The sequence below is a fragment of the Ovis canadensis genome, chromosome 25, assembly GCF_042477335.2.
Source record: "Ovis canadensis isolate MfBH-ARS-UI-01 breed Bighorn chromosome 25, ARS-UI_OviCan_v2, whole genome shotgun sequence".
Lineage (NCBI taxonomy): Eukaryota > Metazoa > Chordata > Mammalia > Artiodactyla > Bovidae > Ovis > Ovis canadensis.
Window position 1 is genome coordinate 58,994,831 of NC_091269.1, and position 25,432 is coordinate 59,020,262.

General features: G+C 39.9%; 1 protein-coding gene across 21 annotated transcripts in view; it reads left to right on the plus strand.

Annotated features, from left to right (window-relative positions):
* Nucleotides 1–25,432, plus strand: part of SHLD2 (shieldin complex subunit 2) — a 102,198-nt gene that overhangs the window by 31,752 nt on the left and 45,014 nt on the right. The window contains exon 1 of one of the 21 annotated variants that reach the window (XM_069572363.1): nucleotides 736–1,047. The exons of the other annotated variants lie outside the window; for them this stretch is intronic. The gene's annotated coding sequence lies outside the window, so the exon portion shown is untranslated. Of the gene's footprint in view, nucleotides 1–735; nucleotides 1,048–25,432 lie in introns of those variants that run through there. 21 annotated transcript variants of the gene reach the window in all.

Here is a 25,432-nt window from a genome sequence, read left to right on the forward strand (position 1 = left end):
TTTTTGTTTCTCATTACTTAAATATTTAGTTGTATTCAAGGGTGTTTACACTCTTGAAAAAAATGAATGTTTATTAAACTGAAATTATATTCCTTTGTAGCCCATACTTGAAATGTTTTGGCAAAAAAACGATTGTATGTTTGTTAGACTTTGGTTTGAATCTTGTCTTTAGTGTTGGGACCTTAGGGAAGTTATTTAGCCTCCCTGTAAGGCATTATGAAGCTGAAATGAGCAAAATATATAACGCCTCTAGTTCATTGCCTGGTTTGCATAAGCCCCAAATAGATATTATTTCTTTAAGTTGAAACTGTCATTTAGTCTGCTAATTTGCATAATTGATTCACGTAGCTCTAGAGCCTACTCTATTCAAGCCCCTCTAAGGGCAAACAGGAAGACTGTCAGTGGACACTGGGACAGTTATCATGTAGGCAACTGAATTTGGCCTTGGGGCTTCCTTTGTGGCTCAGTGGCAAAGAGTCCACCTGCCAATGCAGGAGACCGGGGTTTGATCCCTGGGTCGGGAAGATCCCCTGGAGAAGGAAATGGCAACCTACTCCAGTATTCCTGCCTGGGAAATCCCACGGAGCGAGGACACTGGCAGGCTGTAGTCCATGAAGTCACAAGAGTCATACACAACTTAGCAACTAAACAAAAACAACAAATTAGGTTCAGCAGAAGCGGTATTTTCTATTGTAATTGAAGTAGAATAAATTAGTGGGGTTATTATTGCACTAGGCTTCCCTGGTGGCTCAGACTGTAAAGGATCCACCTGCAGTGCGGGAGACCTCGGTTTGATCCCTGGATTAGGAAGATCCCCTGGAGGAGGGCATGGCAACCACTCCCGTATTCTTGCCTGGAGAATCCCACGGACAGAGGAGCCTGGCGGGCTGCCGTCCACGGGGTCACAGAGAGTCGGACACGACTGAGCGACTAAGCAACAACAACGCTGCACGTGGCGTGGCCGTTTTCTGATGTTGTCTTTTTTGAATGTCAGAATTTAAAAAAATGAATGTCAGAGACAGGTTCATGAGAACTCAAGGAGACCAGGTAAATTTTGCTATGTAAAGTTTTTCATCTTTTGTTGATCTTCATTAAAAATAAACATGTTCCTCCCCTTTACTAAAATTCAACATATGATATTGGTAAGCCAAATTTAGTAAAACATTCTGCCATTTTAAAATTCACTTGAATTGTTTAGATACAATATAAAATCGATTTCTACCGTGGCAGATCAAGCATTGCAAAGCTGGTGATAAGAATTTTATGTGAACTCCTGACAAATAGAAAAGATTATTGAGCATGGTAGAAAAAGGTTTACTTTTGAAAATGTTCCTAATGTCCTTAACAATAAGGTTTTTAAAGGGATACTAAAAGATCAGTGTTTGTTTGGGGAGGTAACCCTCTGATAAGATGTTAACATCTGTTTTCTGTTTTGTAGGGTTTCTTTCATTTATTAGAATGTAATTCACAGAACATAACAGTTTCAGTGGCTTTGAATACTTTCATTGTGATGCAGCTATCACCATTATCTGGTTCCAGAAGATTTTCATCACCCTCAAAGGACACCCCCTTAAATTTTCTCCCTTCTCCTAGCCCCTGGCAGCCATACCTCTGCTTTTATCTCTGTGGATTTGCCTTTTCTGAGCAATTCATATAAATGAGAGTCATATAATATATTGCCTTATGTGTCTGGTTCCTCTCTCACATAGTGTATTTTCAGAGTTTACTTGTAACGTGGCATATCAGTTCAGTTCAGGTACTCAGTCGTATCTGACTCTTTGCGACTCCATGGACTGCAGCACGCCAGGCTTCCCTGTCCATCACCAACTCCCGGAGCTTGTTCAAACGCATGTCCATCGAGTCAGTGATATCATCCTACCATCTTATCCTCTGTTGTCCCCTTCTCCTCCTGCCTTCAATCTTTCCCAGCATCAGTGTCTTTTCCAGTGAGTCAGTTCTTTGCACCAGGTGTCCAAAGTATTGGAGCTTCAGCATCGGTCCTTCCAATGAATATTCAGGACTGATTTCCTCTAGGATTGACTGGTTGGATCTTCTTTCAGTCCAAGTGACTCTCAAGAGTCTTCTCCAACACTAGAGTTCAAAAACATCAGTTCTTTGGTGCTCAGCTTTCTTTATGGTCCAACTCTCACATCCATACATGACTATTGGAAAAACCATAGCTTTGACTAGACAGACCTTTGCTGGCAAAGTAATGTCTCTGCTTTTTAATATGCTGTCTAGGTTGATCATAGCTTTTCTTCCAAGGAGTAAGCTTCTTTTAATTTCATGGCTGCAGGCACCATGTGCAGTGATTTTAGAGCCCCCCAAAATAAAGTCTGTCACTGTTTCCATCGTTTCCCCATCTATTTGCCATGAAGTGATGGGACCAGATGCCTTGATAGTAGTTTTTTGAATGATGAGTTTTAAGCCAACTTTTTCACTCTCCTCTTTCACTTTCATCAAGAGGCTCTTTAGTTCTTCTTCCCTTTCTGCCATAAGGGTGGTGTCATCTGCGTATCTGAGGTTACTGATATTTCTCCCAGCAATCTTGATTCCAGCTTGTGTTTCATCCATATCAGTAGTTTGTAGCTATTCTGGGCTGAATAATTCTGTTGTAAGGATATACCACATTTGGTTTATCTATTCATCAGCTGATGGATGTTTGGGTTGTTTCCACTTTTTGACTGATAGAAATGATGGTGCTTTGAACATTTGTGTACAAGTTTTTGTGTGTGCATGTTTTCAGTTCTCCTTGGTATATACCTGAGATGGAATTGCTAGGTTATACGGCTGCTCTCCTTTTCCTATTTGGAACCAGTCTGTTGTTCCATGTCCAGTTCTAACTGTTGGCTTCCTGACCTGCTTACAGACTGAGCGACTGGACTGATGGCGGCTCTGTGTTTAACGTTTTGATAAACTGCTAAAGTGTTTTTTTCTGAAGCAGCTGCGTCATGTTATATAGTTTTTAATGTTATTTAAGACTCTTGGAAGAAATGAGGAAAAAGTTTATGAAAATGTCCACCTAAGAACGTTAGTACTCATGAGGGCCATTCTGGCAAACCGGATGCAGGTCTCAGTCCGTCTCACCTGCTGCACAGAATGAAAGACTAAGACGTGGACGCGCATCATAGGAGCAGTGCCGTCTTTCATGCTCTCTCACTCCTTTACCTGCCCACTTCTCTTAGAAGTTTGGAATATACTTGGAATTGGTGTTGTTTACTTTCACATAATGAATATGTGACTGAAAGTGACATATTACGTTTCCTGCTTTGCTTCTCTTTAGTGAGTTTCATATTGTATTACGCAGTTTACTAAAGCAGAGAAACTGAGCATTGTTCTTTCTGCAGAAAACATTCTTAATCAAAATTCAAAATAGAAAAATAAAATTCAAAGTAGATTTGAATTCTGTTTCAACTTTCTTAGATATAAAAATATTTTTTAAAAATATCACGTAGAGACCTCAGTTATTTTGTGTCACTGTAATGGGTGGTTTAGAGACGCTTCTGTCTTATCTGCTGAGGCGGCTGCCCCTGTCTTTTGTTTTCCGCGGTCATAATCAGCTGTTCAGACAAACTTCACACTTGTTCTAACAAAGATTTATACAGCCTTCATAAAGTTACATGAAATGAAATTAGTAGGAAGAAATAAAGTATTTTTGTTTCATTAGGGAAATAGACTTTCAAAACAGAAGGGACACTCAAGAGAAACAATACTTATGAAATGATTTCTGATATTAGATCAGCACACAAGTGCTTTTCAAGCCTGTCTCATTTAAGGTAACAGTCCATGTGAATTTTATATTTGAAAGAAGAAATGTGATTATCAGTCATTTCATAAAGCTTGATGTGCACCCTGGTGCTCTAGGATAAATTGATCCTTATTCCTTTCAAGGATGTATCACAGAGATTGAGTCATATTCTTTGAGTAATGAAAAATTAAGGAGTTTCTTGTTTAGGTAAACTCTAAGTTAGCTTTGCAATGTGGACATCGAATATATTGTCTACTAAATTCTATAATTTTAACTGGTAATTTTCAGTTGTTTTGCAGTTATTTTGTTTTTAATATAATTTATGGTATTTTGTTGGGTAATTTTATCTACTTCATTTCTGGAATGCCTGAGTAAAGAACTAGATAAATATTGGGTTTTAATTAGGATTTTTCTTTGAAAATTGAGCCTTTTAATAAGTTTTTTATGTATTTTTTTGGTCTGTCATATTAATTTTTCAGTTGATAACTTTCTTTACTGACTAGAAGTAGTACAGAAAATGCTTTCTACCACCCTGTAATGTAAATTTTAGATTACAAAATTTACCTCACAAAAATAAAAGATAATTTACTGTGTGATTCAGCAATTCTACTTTCGGAAATATGTTCTAAGTGAAATCACTATCTTGAAGACATATCTGCATCCCTGTGTTCATTGCGGTGTTCTTTACCATAGCCAAGACATGGAAACCATGTAGGTGTTCCGTTGTTGGCTGAGTGGCTAAAGGAAGCATGGTATGTGTATATACTATGGAGTATCATTCAACCACAAAAATAAGGAAATCCTGCCATTTGCAACAACAGGGACGGACCGCAATGGCGTATGCTAAGTGAAATAGACCAGACAGAGAAAGACAAATGCCGTATGATGTCACTCACATGTGAAATCTAAGCAAACTGAAGACACAGAAGAAGAGAACAGATTGGTGGTTGTTAGAGGCGGAGGGGAATAGGTGAAGGTGGTCAAAAGGTAGGAACTTCCAGACTTACCTGGTGATCCAGTGGTTGGGAATCCCCCTGCCAGTGCACCAGACACGGGTTTGACTCTTGGTCCAGAAAGACTCCATATGCCCTGGGGTAACTAAGCTCAGGGGCCGCACTGCTGAAGCCCGCATGCTTTAGAGCTGTGCTCTGCCACGAGAGAGAAGCCTCCATCGTGAGAAGCTCGCCTGCTGCAGTTAGAGAGCAGCTCCCACAAAAATAAATACATCAATTAAAAGGTACACACTTCCAATTATAAGGTAAATAAGTTCTGGAGATGTAATGTACAGTGTGGTGACTATAGTTAACAATACTTTATTAAATATTTAAAAATTACAAATGGAGAAATCTTCAAAGTTCTCATCACAAGAAAGAAAAGTGTTTATAGCTATGCAGAGTGACGGATATTAACTAAGCTTACAGTGCAGACATTTTGCAGTATATACATATATCGCATCTTTATACTGTAGCCCTTGAACCAATACAATATTTTATACCAATTATGTTTCAGTAAAACTGGGGAGAAATTCATCTCAGATACAACATTGATGGCTGGTATTTTTATTTAACATACTGGTAAAGACAAAGAAGCAGGGAATTTTGGAGCTCAAGTTTTGTATATGTATAGGGCTTCTGGCAGCTCAGCTGGCAAAGAATCCGCTTGCAATGTGGGAGACCTATGTTCGATCCCTCAGTTGGGAAGATTCGCTAGAGGAGGGCATGGCAACCCTCTCCAGTATTGCCTGGAGAATCCCCATGGACAGAGAAGGCTGGTGGGCTACAGTCCATGGTGTCACTCAGAGTCTGACATGACTGAGTGACTCAGTACCGCATATATATATATATATATATTTAATATTTTAAATACTTCAGCTGGAATTCCATCACCTCCACTAGGTGTGCTTGTAGTGATGCTTCCCAGGGCCCACTTGACCTCACACTCCAGGATGTCTGACTCTAGGTGAGTGATCACACCGACGGGGTTATCTGGGTCATTAAGACCTTTTTTGTAAAGTTCTTCTCTGTGTGTTCTTGCCACTTCTTTTTAATCTCATCTGCTTCTCTTAGGTCCTTACTGTTTCTGTCCTTTTCGTGCCCTACCTTGCATCAAGTGTTCTCTTGGTATCACCAGTGTTCTTGAAGAGATCTCTGGTCTTTCCCATTCTATTGTTTTCCTCTATTTTTTGCACTGTTCACATGAGAAGGCCTTCTTATCTCTCCTTGCGATTCTCTGGAACTCTGCAGTCAGTTGGGTAAATCTTTCCCTTTTTCCATTCTCTCTTGTTTCTCATCTTTACTCCGCTAATTTCTAAGACCGCCTCAGATACCTCTTTGCCTTCTTGCATTTCTTTTTCTTCGAAATGCTTTTGTTTACTGCCTCTTGTACAGTGTTACAAACCTCTGTCCATAGTTCTTCAGGCACTCTGTCTATCAGATCTAATCCCTTGAATCTGTTTTTTACTTCCACTGTGTCATAATATAAGGGATTTGATTTAGGTCATACTTGAGTGGCCTAGTGGTTTTCCCTGCTTTCTTCAATTTAAGCCTGAATTTTGCAATAAGGAGCTCATGATCTGAACCACAGTCATAGAGTTTCTTCATCTTCAGCTGCAAAGAATATGATCAGTCTGACTTCAGTACTGACCATCTGATGATGTCCATGTGTACAGTCATCTCTTGTGTTATTAGAAGAGGGTGTTTGTTATGTCTTGACAGAACTCTGTTACCCTGCTTCATTTTGTAGTCCAGGGCCAGATTGGCCTGTTACTCCAGGTATGACATCTCTCTTTTTTTTGGTATTAGTTCTAGAAGGTCTTTGGTCTTCACAGAACTGGTCAACTTCAGCTTCTTCAGCATCAGTGGTTGGTGCACAGAATTGGATTATTGTGATTTTGAGTGGTTTGCCTTGTAAACAAACTGAGATCATTCTGTCATTTTTGAGATTGCACCCAACTACTGCATTTTGGACTATGCATATGTCCAAAATGCATAGTCCAATCTTTTGTTGACTATGAGGGCTACTCCATTTCTTCTAAGGGATTCTTGCCCACATGAGTAGATACAATGGTCATCTGAATTAAATTCACCCATTCCTGTTCATTTTAGTTCACTGATTCCTAAAATGTCAATATTCACTCTTGCCATCTCCTGCTTGACCACATCCAATTTACCTTGATTCATGGACCTAACATTCCAGGTTCCTGTACAATGTTCTTTCCAGCTTCGGACTTCACTTTCACCACCAGACACATCCACAGCTGAATATCATTTCCTCTTTGGCCCAGCCACTTCATTCTTTCTGGAGCTATTACTAATTGTCTTCCATTCTTCCCCAGTAGCAGACTGGACACCTTCCGATCTGGAGGACGTATCTTCTGGTATCACAGCTTTTTGCCTTTTCATGCTGTCCGTGGGGTTCTCTCGGCAAGGACACTGGAGTGGCTGCCATTCCCTCCTCCAGTGGATCTTGTTTTGCCAGAGCTCCTCACTGTGACCCGTCCATCCTGGGTGGCCCTGCACAGCATGGCTTATAGCTTCATTGAGTTACGCAAACCCCTTCTCCATGACAAGGCTGTGATCCTATAGAAATAGCTAAAAAATAGTACAAACAGAAATAATACAAATATTAGTGCTGTTACGCAGTGTTTGGAGGGAAGCATTGTATTAAATTCTTATATTAGAAAAAAGGAAAGGTCTCAAATCAGTGGTCTAAACCAGATATCAGTAAACTTCAGCTTGTAGGCCAGATCTAGCCGATCACCTGTTCTTGTGTGGCTTGTGACCTAGAATGGATTTTATGCAATAAAGTGACTGAGAAAGAGTGAAAAGAATCCTGAAATTTTGTGATATGTGAAAATAACAGGAAATTCACGTTTTTGGGACCATAAGGCTTTCCTGGAGCATGGCCATGCTCATTTGTTTATGTACTGTCTGCAGCTGCTTTCTTGCTGTATCCATGGTATACAGTAATTATAACAGACTATATGCCTGCAAAGCCTGAAATACTTATTTTCTGACATTTTGTAGCAAACATTTGCCAACCACGGCTATGGATGCTAAAGATTTTAAAACAGTTATATGGGTATATATTTCTCTTTTACCACTTTTATTTGACATTGAAATAATGGTCCTAGAAAGTGTAATAAGTCAAGATAAAGATAATAATTAAGCATACAAATCAGGAAAAAAGAAGTAAAACTTGTTTACATGTGTTATGATTGTGTACATAGAAAATTGTGGAATCTGCAAAAAGCAATTTTAATAGGTGAATTTAGCAAAATCAGTATATAAAATAATTTTAGTTCTCTGTATTAGCAGTGAATGATTTGTAAAATGAAATTAAAACTGCTGTTTCTGATAGCATTAAAAACAGACAGACAGACAGACACTTGTGGATAAATCTAAAGATGTGTCCTCAAAATTGAAAGGGAGAAACATTGCTTTTGTTGCTGTTTAGTCACTTGGTCGCGTCTGACTCTCTGTGACCCCATGGACTGCAGCATGCCAGGCTTCCTTGTCCTTCCCCATCTCCTGGAGCTTGCTCAAACTCATGTCCATTGAGTTGGTGATACCATCCAACATTGCTAATGTACATTTAAAATAAACTCGATAGTGATAGAACATATTCATGGATTGGAAGACTCAACATTGTTAAGATTGAGTTCTCTCTATAAATAGATTCAGTTCAGTCCTCATTAACACCCTAATACGCTTCTTTAAAAGGCAGTTTTGGTTTATCCACTGGCTGTGCTGGGTTTTGTTCTGCCTTCGCTTTTCTCTGACTGCGGTGAGCATCTGCTCTTCAGTTGCTGGGCACAGGCTTCTCACTGCGGTGGCTTCTCATGTTGCTGAGCGCGGGCTGTAGATCTCAAGGGCTCAGTAGTTGCGCTTCCTGGGCTTTAGAGGACAGGCTCAATAATTGTGGCTCACGGGCTTAGTTGCTGGATTTTCTCAGCTGAGGGATCAAACCTGTATCTCTTACATTGGCAGGCAGATTCTTGACCAGGGAAGCCGAAAGGCCCTGACCAGCTTTGTTTGAAGAATTAGATAAGATGATTCTACAAACTTATCAGGCTGTGAAGGACTAAGAATAACCAACATAATTTTGAAAAACACAGTTGGAGGATTTTCGTTTCCTGATGTCAGGATTTTCCACAAAGCTACCGTCATCAGGACAGTGTTGGGTAATTCCCTGATGGTCCAGTGGGTAGGACTCCATGCTGTCACTGCCAAGGGTTACAGATTTAATCCCTGGTTGGGGAAGTAAGATCCTGCAAGCTAAGGGGTGCAGCCAAAAAAAAGAAAGTGTAGTCTTGGCATAAAGTTGAACATATAGATCAGCCATACATAGTAGAAATCTCAGAAATAGACTCATACATTTTCCCACCAAAGTGCTAAGTCAGTCCAGTGGGGGGAGAAAAAGACAAATGTGGCTCTAACTTGATATCTATATGGAAAACAAGGAACTACCACCTTAACTCATTCCATACAGAGAAACTATCAATAATTTGCAAAGGATCATATATCTAAAATGAAAAAAGCAAAAACGATACAACTTCTGTATTCTCTCTTGCTTCATAACAATTACCCAGTACTTCCTGGCCTAAAGCAACACATATTTATGTAACGATTACTCTGTGTCAGGGACACAGGAGGAACTTAGCTAGGTAATTCCAGGACAGAGTCTCCTATAAGGTGGTAATCAAGATGTTAGCAAGACTGTAATCATCTGAAGACCTGACTGGGGCTTGAGAATCCCCTTCTAAGATGGTTTGTTTCTCATGGCTACTGACTAGAGGCCTCAGCTCTTACTGGCTATTGGTAGGACCCAGTTCTTCACCACTTGAACATATCCATAGGGCTGCTTGAGCACCCTCATGATATGGCAAGTGACTTCCCTCAGAGTAAGTGATCAAAGAGTGAGCACAGGGACGAAGTGGCATTGCCTTTTATGACAAACTCTTGGAAGTCACCATCACTCCCGCCATGTTCTTACTCATTGCTCCAATCCACATTTAGAAAATTAAGGGTAGAAAATTAAGCCTCACCTCTTGAAGGGAAGAGTATCAAAAATTTGTGGACCTATTTTTAAAATGTCATAGCTTCTAGAAAAAAGAAAAGGAAACCATCACTATGACCTTGAAGTATTTAAATATTTATTGAATAAGATCCTAAAAGAAAAAAGATATGTTAAAAAAAAAAAAAGGATAAATTGGGCGTCATCTAAATTAACACTTTAAATAATACCACTAAGAAAAAGAGTAGGTAAGCCCAGAGTATGGAAAAAATATTTCCAGCATATTTCATATTTATCCATCAAAGGACTTTTTTCTAGGGTATGTAAAGAACCACAACAACCCGTTAATAAAATGAGGAAAAGAGAAATAATCCAGTAACAAAGACTTCCCCACAGAGGATACTAATGATCAATAAGCACTTGCAGAGGTAGTCAGTGTCACTTAAAGAGGGAAATAATGCAAAGTAGATTCATAATAAGGTACCATTTCATACCATCTAAAGTGGCTAACAAAAGAAAGACTGAAGAGGCTAAATATTGGGCGTGACGTGATGCAACTAGAATTCATCCATTGCTGATGGGTGTGTAAAATGGAACAGCTGCTTTGGAGAACCATTTGGCATTGTCTTTAACTTTTAAAATTTTTATTTACTTATTTGCTGTGATGAGTCTTAATTATAGCAGGTGGGATCTTTAGTTGTGGTGTGTGAGCTCTTAGTTGTGGCTTGTGGGATCTCATTCCCTGACCAGGGATGGAACCCGGGCCCCCTGCATTGGTAGCTTGGAGTCGTAGCCACTGGATCACCAGGGAAAGTCCCGTTTGGCATTTTCTACTGAAGTTAAGTGCTTGCGGGTGGTTCAGTGGTAAAGAATCTACCTGCAATGCAGGAGATGTGGGTTGGATCCCTGGGTTGGGAAGATCCCGTGGAGAAGGAAATGGCTACCCACTCCAGTATTCTTGCCTAGGAAATCCCATGGATAGAGAAGCCTGGCTGGCTACAGTCCATGGGGTCACAAAGGAGTCAGACACGCCTGAGCAACTAAACAGCAACAACTGAAGTTAAACATGTAGCCATCCTGTGCTTTGACAGTTCCACCCCTTCATATTTAATGAAGACAGATGTCTACAAAATTATGAATTCAAGAATGTTCATAGCAGTCTTATTTATAAATGCTACAAATTGGAAACAACTGAAATGTCTGTTTACAAGGAAATTCATTAATAACTTGTGGTGTATTCACAGTACCCAGCGCCTGATATGCCCAACAACAGAGGTGAATCTCAAAACCATTGTGTTAAGTAAAAGAAGCTAGACATAAATGAACATGCACTGTTTTGTTTATATGAAGTTCAAGAAAAAAACAAGACTCTTCTGTAGTGATAGAAATCAGAAGATAATTATAGATTGGAAAGGGAAGGAAGCTGTTTAGAGAGGGACATGAAAGAACTTCCTGAGGCCCATAGGAACGTTCTGTGTTTTGTTTTGCGTGGTGGTTACATGGTGTAGACAATTGTCAGTTGTCATCAAACGGAACTCTTAAGGCTTGTGCCTGTTATTGAGTGTTTAATTATACTTCACATTTTAAAAATAGTAAACAAAAGTCTAGAGGAAGAATGTTTAAGGCTGAGGGGGTGGTGCTGAGATATGCTTTGGGGTATTTAAGGTCAAAGGAAGAAAGTGGTTCAGGTCAGGAAGATAACTCTGTCATCTGTGGTTTGTTTCATTTACTCTGTATATTTTAGCTCGCTAAGCAACGTATTTTTATTTATTTATTAAATGTTTTTGGCTGAGTCACATCATGTGGGGTCTTAGTTCCCTGACTGGGGATCCAACCCGTGCCCCCTGCAGTGGAAGCGCAGAGTACTAACTGCTGGACCACCAGGGAATTCCCAGCCACAGGCTTTTAAATTTGAATATTTAATGTCTCCCCTTCATGGACCACAGCTTTGTCATGCAAAGGAGCTTGTGGAACTTAGTGATGTTATGAGCCGAGCCATGCCGGACCACTCCAGATGGACACGTCATAGTGAAGAGTTCTGACCAAACATGGCGCACTGGAGGAGAAAGCGGCAGCCCACTCCAGTATTGTTGCCTGAAGGGCCTCATGGACAGCACGGACTAGAGAGCCTCTTGATGAGGATGAAAGAGGAGAGTGAAAAAGCTGGCTTGAAACTCAACATTCAAAAAATTCGACCATGGCATCTGATTAGGTCACTTCACAGTAAATAGATGGGGAAAAGTGGAAGCAGTGATAGATTTTATTTTCTTGGCCTCCAGAATCACTGCAGACGGTGACTGCAACCATGAAATTAAAAGACGCTATGACAAACCTAGACAGCATATTACAAAGCAGAGATATTACTTTGCCCCAAAAGTTCGTATAATCAAACTGGTTTTTCCAATAGTTATGTACGGATGTGAGAGCTGGTGCATAAAGAAGGCTGAGTGCCAAAGAATTGATGCTTTCGATTTGTGCTGGGGAAAACTCTTGAGAGTCTCTTGGACTACAAGGATACCAAACCAGTCAATCCTAAAAGGAAATCAGCCCTGAATAGTCACTGGAAGGGGTGGTGCTGAAGCAGACGCTCCAATACTTTGGCACCTGATGTGAAGAGCTGACTCACTGGAAAAGACTCTGATGCTGGGAAGGACTGAAGGCAAAAGGAGAAGGAGGCAACAGAGGATAAGATGGTTAGATAGCATCACTGACTCATTGGACATGAATTTGAACAAGCTCTGGGAGATAGAGGACAGAGGAGCCTGGTGTGCTGCAGTCCCTGGGGTTGCCAACAGTTGGACATGACTTAGGGATTGAACAACAACAAAAATTTAATGTCTTGGAAACTTATCATCCCATTGCTAGATGATTAAAGAGAGAGAGAGGGAAAGGGAGGGAGGGAGAGAGAGGGGAAGAATTTGTCAAATATGAAAGATGCGATTTACCAGGGCGGAGGAGGAGGGAGAGGTCCTCTCCAAAACCGTATATTATTCACTTCATTATCAGATTTACAGTAAACCTTCTAAGTGGAATTCTTTGATGATGAAACCCCTTTGTGTTGAAATTCTGTTCTTTCCTTACCTTTCTACCCTAAGCCAGTGCTTTGTGAGTATGTTTCATATAATTACAATCCCGAAAAAAGGCAACACCAAAGAATGTTCAAACTACCGCACAACTGCACTCATCTTACATGCTAGCAAAATAATGCTCAAATTGCTTCTGGCAGAAAGCGAAGAAGAACTAAAGAACCTCTTAATGGAAGTGAAAGAGGAGAGTGAAAAAGTTGGCTTAACACTCAACATTCAAAAAATGAAGGTCATGGCATCTGGTCCCATCACTTCATGGCAAATAGATAGAGAAACATTGGAAACAGTGAGAGACTTTATTTTGGGGGGGCTCCAGAATCACTGCAGATGGTGACTGCAGCCATGAAATTAAAAGACACTTGCTCCTTGGAAGAAAAGCTATGACCAACCTAGACAACATATTAAAAAGCAGACATTTCTTTGCCAAAAAAGGTCCGTCTAGCTGGTTTTTCCAGTAGTCATGTATGGATGTGAGAGTTGGACTATAAAGAAAGCTGACTGCTAAAGAATGGATACTTTTGACCTGTGGTGTTGGAGAAAACTCTTGAGAGTCCCTTGGACTGCAAGGAGATCCAACCAGTCCATCCTAAAGGAAATCAGTTCTGAATATTCATTGGAAGGACTGATGTTGAAGCTGAAACTCTAATACTTTGGCCACCTGATGCGAAGAACTGACTCACTGGAATAGACCCTGATGCTGGGAAAGATTGAAGGCAGGAGAAGAAGGGGATGACAGAGGATGAGATGGTTGGTTGGTATCACCGACTCCATGGACATGAGTTTGAACAAGCTCCGGGAGTTGGTGATGGACAGGGAAGCCTGGTGTGCTGCAGTCCATGGGGTCACAAAGAGTCAGATATGACTGAGCGACTGAACTGAACTGAAATTCATCGATTACAGCCTTGTCCTGGTGAAGAAGGGGTTTGCATTACTCAATGAAGCTATGAGCCGTGCTATGCAGGGCCACCCAAGATGGATGGATCATAGTGGAGAGTTCTGACAGTGTGGACCACTGGAGGAGGGAATGGCAAACCACTCCAGTATTCTTGCTGTGGGAACCCCATGAACAGGATGAAAAGGCAAGAAGATATGGAAATGCAAGATGGGCCACCCAGGTTGGAAGGTGTCCAGTATGGTGCTGGGGAAGAGTGGAGGGCAATTACTAATAGCTCCAGAAAGAATGAAGTGGCTGGGCCAAAGTGAAAGTGACACTCAATTGTAGATGTGTCTAGTGGTGAAAGTAAAGTCTGATGCTGAAAAGGACAGTGTTGCATAAGAACCTGGAGTGTCAGGTCCATGAATCAAGGTGAATTGGATGAGGTCAAGTAGGAGATGGCAAGAGTGAACATTGACATCTTAGAAATTAGTGAATTGAAATGGCTGGGAATGGGCAAATTTAACTCAGGTGACCATTATATCTACTACTGTGGGCAAGAATCCCTTAGAAGAAATGGAGTAGCCCTCAGAGTCAACAAAAGAGTCCAAAATACGATCTCAAAAATGACAGAATGATCTCAGTTTGTTTCCAAGGCAAACCATTCAACGTCACAGTAATCCAAGACTATGCCCCAACCACTGATGTTGAAGAAGCCAGTTCTATGAAGACCTAAAAGATCTAGAACCAACACCAAAAAAAAAAAAAAAAAAAAAGTCTTTTTCATTAGAGGTGATTGGAATGCAAAAGTAGGAAATCCAGAGATACCTGCAGTAACAGGCAAGTTTGGCATTGGAGTATGAAATGAAGCTGGGCAAAGGCTGACAGAGTTTTGTTGAGAGAACACACTGGACATAGTAAACACCCTTTTCAAACAACACAAGAGACAACTCTATAGTTTGTTAATACTGAAATCAGATTGATTATATTTTTTGCAGCCAAAGATGGAGAAGCTCTATACAGTCAGCAAAAACATGATTGGGAGGTCCTTATTGCAAAATTCAGGCTGAAATGGAAGAAAGTAGGGAAAAACACTAGGCCATTCAGGTGTGACCTAAGTCAAATCCCTTATATGATCATACGGGGGAAGTGACAAATAGATTCAAGGGAATAGATCTGATAGACAGGGTGCCTGAAGAACTATGGACAGAGGTTCGTAACATTGTACAGGAGGCAGTGACCAAAACCATCCTAAAGAAAAAGAAATGCAAGAAGGGAAAGTTGTTGTCTGAAGAGGCTTTACAAATAGTTGAGCAAAGAAGAGAAGCAAAAAGCAAGGGAGAAAAGGAAAGATATACCCAACTGACTGCAGAGTTCCAGAGAATAGCAAGGAGAGATAAGAAAGCCTTCCTCAGCAATCAGTGCAAAGAAACAGAAGAAAACAATAGAATGGGAAAGTCTAGAGATCTCTTCAAGAAAATTAAGAGATACCAAGGGAACATTTCATGCAAAGAGGGCACAATAAAGGACAGAAATGGTATGGACCTAACAGAAGCAGAAGATATTAAGAAGAGTTGGCAAGAATACACAGAAGAACTATACAAAAAAGATCTTCACGACCCAGATAGCTACGATGGGTGTCATCACTCTGGGATGTGATCACATCCTAAAGTGTGAAGTCAGGCGGGCCTTAGGAAGCATTGCTTGCATGCTAAATCGCTTCAGTGGTGTCCTACTCTTTGCAACCCTATGGACTGTAGCCCACCAGGCTCCTCTGTACATGGGATTCTCCAAGCAAGAATACTGGAGTAGGTTGTTATGCCTCCAGGGAACCTTCCCAACCCAGGGATTGAACCCACGTCTCTTATGTCTCCTGCATTGGCAGACTGATTCTTTACCACTGGCACCACATGGGAAGCGCCTAGGAAGCGTTGCTACAGACAAAGCTAGTGGAGGTGATGGAGTTCCAGCTGAGCCGTTTTAAATCCAGAAAGATGATGCTGTTAAAGCACTGCACTCAAGATGCCAGCAAATTTAGAAAATACAGCAGCGGCCACAGAACTGGAAAAGGTCAGTTTTCATTCCAGTCCCAAAGAAGAGCAGTGCCAGAGCATTTTTGAACTACTGGACAGTAGAGCTCATTTTGCATGCTAGTAAGATGATGCCCAAAATCCTTCAAGGTAGGCTTCAGCAGTACGTGAAAGGAGAGTAATCATGTGGCACTCTGAGCTGGATGAATCACAGGCTGGAATCAAGACTGCCTGGAGAAGTATCAATAGATATGCAGATGATGCCACTCTAATGGCAGAAAGTGGAAAGGAACTAAAGAGCCTCTTGATGCGGGTGAAGGAAGACAATGAAAAAGCTGGCTTAAACACTAAGATCAAACACTAAGATCAAAACACTAAGATCATGGCTTCTGTCCCATCCCTGCATGGTAAAGAGAAAGGGGAAAAGTGGAAGCAGTGACAGATTTTATTTTCTTGGGCTCCAAAATCACTCTGGATGGTGACTGCAGCCACGAAATGAAAAGCCGCTTGCTCCTTGGAAGAAGAGCTGCTGGTGGTGGTTTAGTCACTAAGTTGCATCTGACTCTTGAGATCCATGGACTGTAACCCTGCCAGGCTCCTCTGTCCATGGGATTCTCCAGGCAAGAATACTGGAGTGGGTAGCCTATCCCTTCTCCAGGGGATCTTCCTGACCCAGGAATCAAACCTGGATCTCCTGCATTGCAGGCAGATTCTTTGCTGACTAAGCCACGAGGGAAGCAGAGCTATGAAAAACCTAAAGAGCATATAAGGAAGCGGTGACATCACTTTGCTGACGAAGATCCATGTAGTCAAAGCTACGGTTTTTCCAGCAGTTACGTACGGATATGAGAGTTGGACCATAAAGAAGGCTGAACACTGAAGATTTGATTCTTTTGAATTACGGTGCTGGAGAAGATTCTTGAGAGTCCCTTGGACTGCAAGGAGATCAAACCAGTCAATCCTATAGGAAATCAACTCTGAATATTCATTGGAATGACTGATGTTGGAGCTCCAATACTTTGGACACCTGATGCGAAGAGCTGACTCTTTGGAAAAGACCCTCATGAGGGGAAAGATTGAAGGCAAAAGGAGAAGAGGACAGCAAAGGATGAGATTGTTAGATAGCATCACCGAACTCAGTGGACATGAATGTGAGCAAACTCCGGGAGACAGTGAAGGACAGGGAAGCCTGGCATGCTGCAGTCTGTGGGGTCGCAGAAGTTCAGACAGGACTTAGTGACTGAACGACAACCGCAAAGAGTAAAGAGTTCAGCGTGAATGTACATAGTATGTGGGCTGCTAGTACTCAGTTATTTCTTAGCACGGTGTATTAAGATAAGTTCAGTTGATTGACTGGAGTTAAAGAATAGAATAATTATTTATTTTTTAGCACCGCTGTATCAGTCACTCTGGAGAACACATAGAAACTGTAACAATTGTTTCTAACTTCAAGATAAATAGTAGTAAACTGAATACTGTTTTTTAAAAAACAAAATCTGTCCATATATAATCTTTGTTAGTCTCCTTGTTTTATGTATCAGTATATTTAGGAAAAGTTTTTGTAATCGTACATAGCTTCATGACTTTAAGTGGCTATACAGTTTGCCTTTGTATGGATGTGCCATAATTTATTTGTCAAACCTCAGTCAGTGAGCGTTTTCCTAGCCTTTCTAACATGTTACATGGTGCTGCTGTGAACATCCCTGTAGCTAAATCTGTTAAGAGCGTGCATGGTATTTTCCCCTTCAGGTTAAATCCCTCTAAGTGATGCTGAACAGGGCCCTGTGGGACTCCTAGGCACAGAGGTCTTTTTGTCCCCTGTTTCTTAGAGGGCTTCCCAGGTGGCACTAGTGGTAAAGAATCTGCCAGCGGGCAGGAGACCCAGGTTCTATCCCTGGGTTGAGGAGATCCCCTATAGAAGGGACTGGCAACCCACTCCAGTATTCTTGCCTGGAGAATCCTATGAACAGAGGAGCCTGGTGAACTACGAAACAGTCCATGGGATCTCAGAGTCAGACACGACTGAGTGACTAACACTTTCAGTTTTCTTATGGGCAAAATTCCACCCTCCATGACCTTCTCTCAGTTCCAAATGGCTGAACAGTTGTTAATCAGAGGAGGAACAGCAGTGAAACCACTGTGAGGCCAGATTAAAGGGCCAGAGCGGCTCATCAAGATTAGGAGGCTAGATCACCTAAGACCCTGCACAGACCGTGGTCTTGTCAACAGCCCCACCCTTTTGAAACTTTGCAGAAGAAAGACTGGAATGTCACTACCTGACTGCATAAGCTCTCCATGCTCAACAGGGGGAGGGAGCGCAGTTCTGGAGGCATGAGCTGCTGCGTTCCCCCTTTGCCTGGCAAAGTAACAAAGCCACTCTTTCCTTCTCCTGCATAACTGTCTCCGTATTTCTGTTTGGCAGTGGTGCACAGAGAGCCAAGATTTTGGCAACAGAAGTATAATTACGGGGTTAAAGGGGTACAGAATTTTAAGACTTTCAACATACATTGCCATATTCCCCTCCAGAAAAGATTTTTATCAGTATAAGTTACTTTGCTGAACCCTTGTACCTTTTTCATGAATGTTTGCTTGTTTGATAGCTAGAATTGTTTTCTTATTAATTTATAATTTTTTATTTAATTTTATTAGAAGAACGAATGTTTTCTTTGTTTTTAACCATGGCTTTTTTTCTGTGATATAAACCTGGTGATCTTCTTAACCCATTTTTCTATTTCTTTGTGTGTCTGTTCTTTCATACTCCTCATATATTAAGGATTTTAATCCAAATGTAATTTAAAATTCACTATTTTTTCAGTTTGGAAATAATTAAGGAAATGCAAATGAAACACCAGTGAAGTACCTTTGTGCCCTCACTACTAATTTCCTTAGTAAAATTACTTTTTAATATGCTTACAAATTTGTGGTGAGATGGAACTCGTGGCCATTGTTTGGGGCTTTATAAACTGTCCAGTTCTTTTGCACACAATGAGATAATATTAAGAACTATAACAATGTATGTCATCTATGACCCAATAATTGCATACCTGGGCAGTTATCACAAGAAAATAATTGAAAAGTAATTGAAAATAATTGAAAAATAATTAAATTTCTCTATTTATTGCAGAAATGGCTGTAATAGTGATAAGTTAGGAACAAATAAATGAAGTATTAAATTTCTCAAATTATTTATTGCAGAAATGGCTGTAATAGTGATGTTAGGAACAAATAAATGAAGTAGAGAGTAATGGGAACTAAATTAGATTCATCATGAAAACATTAAGCTAGCATTAAAAATGATTAGGAAGTTATAGGTTGACATAAAAGAGAGTAGCCTTATAGGGATTAAAGCAAAATATACAGTTATATAAATTTTATGGTTACAACTGTGTAAAAATACACATTAAAAGCAAAGCCCTAAAATACAGTGGTTTGGTTTTTACATGTCACTAAGCATGTATGTATAGAGTTTCCAGTGTTTAATTTAGTTTGTTGAATAAGTACTCTTGTGCCCATCTCACAGCGATAATGTAAGAAAGGGACTGATGTTATTCTCATTTGACAGATAAGGAAGCAATTATCACTGGACATTTAAAGAAATGTATTTTTTTGTTAGGGATGTTTTCAACTGTATACAGAAATATAAAGAACATATCATGTAGCTTCAACCATTTCTAGTTGCAGAGTATGGTTTTAGCCCAAATCTGTCTTACTGTAAAAACCGTGCTTTTAATTATTACAGTCCTGTGCTACCTCTTCATTTTGTTGTTTGATACTTTTGAGTAGCTTTATGATGCTTGTAGTTTTGGTAAAATGAATGTGGAAAGGCATGAAAATGGTGAGTTTATAAGTTGATGGTAAGATGGAGAAAGCACTCCCTTTTAACTGCTTATATTTTGTAACAAGCATTTCTAGTTGTAGTGTTCTACAAAGACAAACTTACCGATACGCTTCATCCTGTTTTATAAATCTTTGACCCATTCATTAGACTCTGACCACTCTAAAGATAAAGGACTATGGTTGCATTGGTCTTTCCGACTGAAATGGCCTTCTACCGATTGAGAAATGGTGTAATTATTAACTATGGTAATGGATATGTACTTGCAGGTTTCATCTGGTATCTTAATGAGCTTTAACCCTCGGAGTCCACCCAAGCATTATCCAAGAATCATTGAAATGCATCAGCGTTCACAACTTAGCTCTTCTGTCCGTGTGTATTTGCTCGGATAGATATTTCGTTTCCCTCTACCCTCACTACCCCCCATCCCCCTGTTCACAGACTCCAACCCCTATAAATCAGAGGAGTTAGTAGCTACAGCCTTAGCTGTAAAGACTTATTTCTTTGAAAAAAAAAAAAAAAAGTACTGTTTTGCATTAACAGGACCATACTTTCTAGTCAGTTTTTTTTTTTTTTTTGATGGGGGAGGTAGGGCTCCCGCACATACAGAGGTGTGTATTTAGACAAATAAGCGAAGGCATACTCAATAATTGTTATGTAGAAATAACCTGGTGTTTTATAGAGTTTCAATCTGCTTTGGACCTGTTCTGTACGAGACGTCCTGTCTGAGCTCTCTGGACTGCTTTCTGGCACCCCTGTGTGCCTCAGTGACTTCCCCCGCCTAGAGGGCAAGGAGAGCTCTGAATCTGGGAATCTGCAGCCTCTGGGCCCATAACCTTCAGCCCTGCCAAACTTGAATCTGTGGACTGTGTAATCTAGTCTGGATACAGAGTCATTTAGTCAGATTTTCCCTTCAAGAAAGAGACTAAATAGAACATGGCTTTCTTTTTTTTTAATTGAAGTATGGTTGATGTACAATCTATATGCTTCATGTGTACAGCATAGCAATTCATAATTTTTGAAGGTTATATTCCATTTATAGTCATTAAAAAGTACTGGCTATATTCCCTGTGTTATATCCTTGTGGCTTATTTATTTTATTTTATACTGTTATCTCGCCCTCTGCCTTCCCGCTTGCTGCTGGTAACCACTAGTTTGTTCTCTGTATCTGTTGGGTCTGTTTCTTTTCTGTTAAACGTTCGTTAGTATGTTTAGTTTTTAGATTCCACATATAAGTTACGTCATATAATATTTGTCTTTCTCTGACTTCACTTAGCATAATATCCTCCAGGTCCATCACGTTGTTTCAAATAGCAAACTTATTTTTAAATGGCTGAGGAGTATCCTATTGTGTATATAATATATACCATCTGTTCTTTATTCATTCATGTGTTGATGGACACTGAGGTTGCTTTCCATATCTTGGCTATAGTAAATAATGCTGCTTTGAGCATTGGGGTGCAGGTGTCTTTTTGAATTATCTTTTTGTTTTTTAGGTATATATCCAGGAGTGGAATTGCTGGGTCGTGTGGTAGTTCTCTTTTTAGGTTTCTAAGAAACCTCCATAAGAACGTTGCTTTTTTTTCAATCATCTACTGTGCTAGTATCATGATACTAGAAATATAAGTCTGATGTTAGGGAGAGTGGTTGGTTCAGTATAGACGAGTAAAGCATGATTGGATATTTAGTAGTAAAATGAATGCAGTTGGCTGGAATTCTGCAGTGTTGTAGGGAATGAAAAGATGAGATGGCCCAAGGAGAAAGAGAAAGAAAAATCAAAGAGGCAGAAGAATTATTTAGGAAAGAGTAGTGTTCTAAACATTAAGGAAAGACTTTCACAGTTGGAGTGGTGAAGTACTGTGGATACTTAATTGACAATTTGTACTTCACTGTTGTCTTAACAGAGATAGGAAATAGAAGTCAGATTGCAGGACATTTAGGAGGACATGTTAAGTGAGGGCCTACAAGCAGTGAGTGCCTTGCGCCCTGTAAACATTTTGGAGATCACGTATAGCTGGTCTGTCCCGTGAATAACACAGCTGAGGGTGCTTTACTGGCCCCTATTTTGGGGTGGGGAAGAGGGATGTCTTGGGACTATATTGTACTACTTTTTTATGAATATTATTTAAATATAGCTTCAAAATTTTGTCACTAACCATAGTCCAGTGAGTCTATGAAAAATGCAGGTAATGGACAGTCCTACTTCAGTTGAATTGCCCCAGGCTTCTCCCTCTTAGGGACACCCTGCATGTATTTCTGTGATAGTTCAGGATCTCAATTTTACAATTGTTAATTTAGTTCTCCCATTAAAATATAAGCTCTTTAAAGCTCTTTGTTATTGTTAGCATGATGCTTGACACCTACTACTATTTATTAAGTGAATAAATGAATAGATCAATAGTTTTCTGTGTGTTTTTTTTAAGCAGAAAAGTATTCTAATTTGATGATCTCACAGAATCAAAAAAGTAGAATGTTTCAGGAAAGAGGAATTGATAATCAATTTCAAATGGCAGTAAGATGAGAGTTAAAAACTGATCTTTGGATTTGGCTACTAGGGGTTATTGGTTTCCATAGTAAAAAGTGTTATACAAAATGATTGAAGTAAGAGCCGTATTTAAGTGGATTGAAGAGTAAATGGGAAGGGAGAACAAAGAAACAATATGGAAGCTTGTTTATTTATTTATTTATTTATTTATTTAAATTTATTTATTCTTAATTGAAGGATAATTGCTTTACAGAATTTTGTTGTTTTCTGTCAAACCTCAACATGAATCAGCCATAGGTATAATTAGTTGAAGCTAACGGGAAGAAACTGTTGGAGAAAAATCCAAAGATTCGAGAGAGGGAAGTTCGTTAGCATAGTAATTTAATGTTTTGATTTGAAGATACCTGAGTGTTTCTACACAGAACTATACGAAAAGATCTTCATGACCCTGATAATCACAATGGTATAATCACTCACCTAGAGCCAGACATCCTGGAATGTGAAGTCAAGTGGGCCTTAGGAAGCATCACTACGAACAAAGCTACTGGAGGTGATGGAATTCCAGTTGAGCTCTTTCAAATCCTAAAAGATGATGCTGTGAGAGTGCTGCACTCAATATGCCAGCAGATTTGGAAAACTCAACAGTGACCACAGGACTGGAAAAGGTCTATTTTCATTCCAATCCCAAAGAAAGGCAATGCCAAAGAATGCTCAAACTACCGCACAGTCGCACTCATCTCATACACTAGCAAAGTAATTCTCAAGATTCTCCAAGCCAGACTTCAACAGTACGTGAACCATGCTCTTCCAGATGTTCAAGCTGGATTTAGAAAAGGCAGAGGAACCAGAGATCAAATTGCCAACATCTGTTGGATCATTGAAAAAGCAAGAAAGTTCCAGAAAAATGTCTACTTCTGCTTTATTGACTGTGCTAAAGCCTTTGACTGTGTGGATCACAACAAACTGGAAAATTCTTCAAGAGATGGGAATACCAGACCACCTCACCTGCCTCCTGAGAAATCTGTATGCAGGTCAAGAAGCAACAGTTAGAACTGGACATGGAACAACAGATTGGTTCCAAATTGGGAAAGGAGTATGTCAAGGCTGTATATTGTCACCTTGCTTATTTAACTTCTATGCATAGTACATCATGAGAAACGCTGGGCTGGAAGAAACACAGCTGGAATCAAGATTACTGGGAGAAATATCAATAACCTCAGATATGCAGATGACACCACCCTTATGGCAGAAAGCGAAGAACTAAAGAGCCTCTTGATGAAAGTGAAAGTGGAGAGTGAAAAAGTTGGCTTAAAGCTCAACATTCAGAAAACGAAGATCATGGCATCTGGTCCCATCACTTCTTGGCAATTACATGGGGAAACAATGGAAACAGTGTCAGACTTTATTTTTTTGGGCTCTAAAATCACTGCAGATGGTAACTGCAGCCATGAAATTAAATGATGTTTGCTCCTTGGAAGAAAAGTTATGACCAACCTAGACAGCATATTAAAAAGCAGAGACATTATTTTGGCAAGAAAGGTCTGTCTAATCAAAGCTGTGGTTTTTCCAGTGGTCATGTATGGATGTGAGAGTTGGAGTATAAAGAAAGCTGAGTGCTGAAGAATGGACGCTTTTGAACTATGGTGTTGGAGAAGGTTCTTGAGAGTCCCTTGGACTGCAAGGAGATCAAACCAGTCCATCCTAAAATAAATCAGTCCTGAATATTCATTGGAAGGACTGCTGCTGAAGCTAAAACTCCAATACTTTGGCCACCTGATGCAAAGAGCTGTCTTATTTGAAAAGACCCTGATGCTGGGAAAGATTGAAGGTGGGAGAAGGGGACGACAGAGGATGAGATGGTTGGATGGCATCACTGACTCAATGGATGTGAGTTTGAGTCAACTCTGGGAGTTGGTAATGGACAGGGAAGCCTGGCATGCTGCAGTCCATGGGGTCGCAAAGAGTCGGACACGACTGAGCAACTGAACTAAACTGAACTGAAGTATTTCTGCCTGCGTTTCTGGATAATATATTCCTCCCTCTTCCACTTGGTGTTGATGTCAGTATATCTTTTGAGAGTGTTTTTTTGCTGTGCTATTTGGAGCCCCCTAGTGACCAATTTATTAGTGATATATAAATTTTTAAAAAGTGTAGTGTTAGTCTCAGTCATGTTTGACTCTTTGGGATCTGTAGCCTGCCAGTCTCTTCTGTCCATGGGATTTTCTGGGCAAGAATACAGGAGTGGATTGCCATTTCCTTCTCGAGGGGATCCTCCCAACCCGAGGATCGAACCCAGGTTTCCCACATTACAGCAGGTTCTTCACTGTCTGAACCACCAGGGAAGCCCAATATATAAATAATAAACCATCAATTAGATCTAATATATCAATTATTTTTTCTGCAGATTATTATTTCTCTGAGGATTAGATGAGGTCGGTATATGTGCCTATAGTGCTTAATGATACTTAGCCCTCTTTGTTTAGTTATGGGTCAATACACCTAAACTTACTATAATTTTGTTTCCTTAGTAATAATTCACTATTATAAGACTGTTTGAAAATAGCAGCATATCTTTGTTTTAACTGGTAATAAGTTAAAATTTGCCATCTTTGTTGTCAACTCTCATTCAGCAATATTAGATTTAGGTCCATTGTTGTATTGGAACATCATGTCCAGTTTGAAGATTGTGAAAGTAAAGCCTGAATTATCAAACAAAAAAAGATCTATTATGAAAATAATAACCATTCATCATTCATCACAATAAAACTTAAAATATAGACATCTTTGAAAAATCATCTTTAGTCTTGCTTCTCAGTTTTTCTTTCTAGGGTTTTTTTAAGGTTATAAAATATTTCTGAACAATATAAGGAATATATTTACCTAGTTAGAAAAATCAGTGTGGTTGGTACAGTTGATGCCCTTTGTGTCTACTTTACCTATCACATCCCCATTCTTCCTTCCTGAAGGTAACCACAATCCTGGATTTTGTGTTTTAATCTGAGACATATTTTAAAATTCAACATGTTGATATCATAAGTTGTCTACTCTTCAGATTCCTTCTTTCATTTAAAATTATGTTTGTAAGATGTATCCATGTTGATATGTAACTTGTGTTCATTTGTTTTTCTGCCACATAGCAGTCATTCTCTGGATAGCCCATGACTTATCTCCTCTTCATGGATTTTTAGGTTCTGAATTTTTTTTTTTATAAAGTCCCCCATGATCATTCTTGCACATGTATTCTTGTGTGGATACGTGCAAGCGTTCTCCAGAGCAGAAACTTGGAAGTGGCATTATTTGGTTGTGAGGTATGAGCATCCTCGCCTTCTCCAGATTGTTCGTCAGAGCTGTGTAAGAGT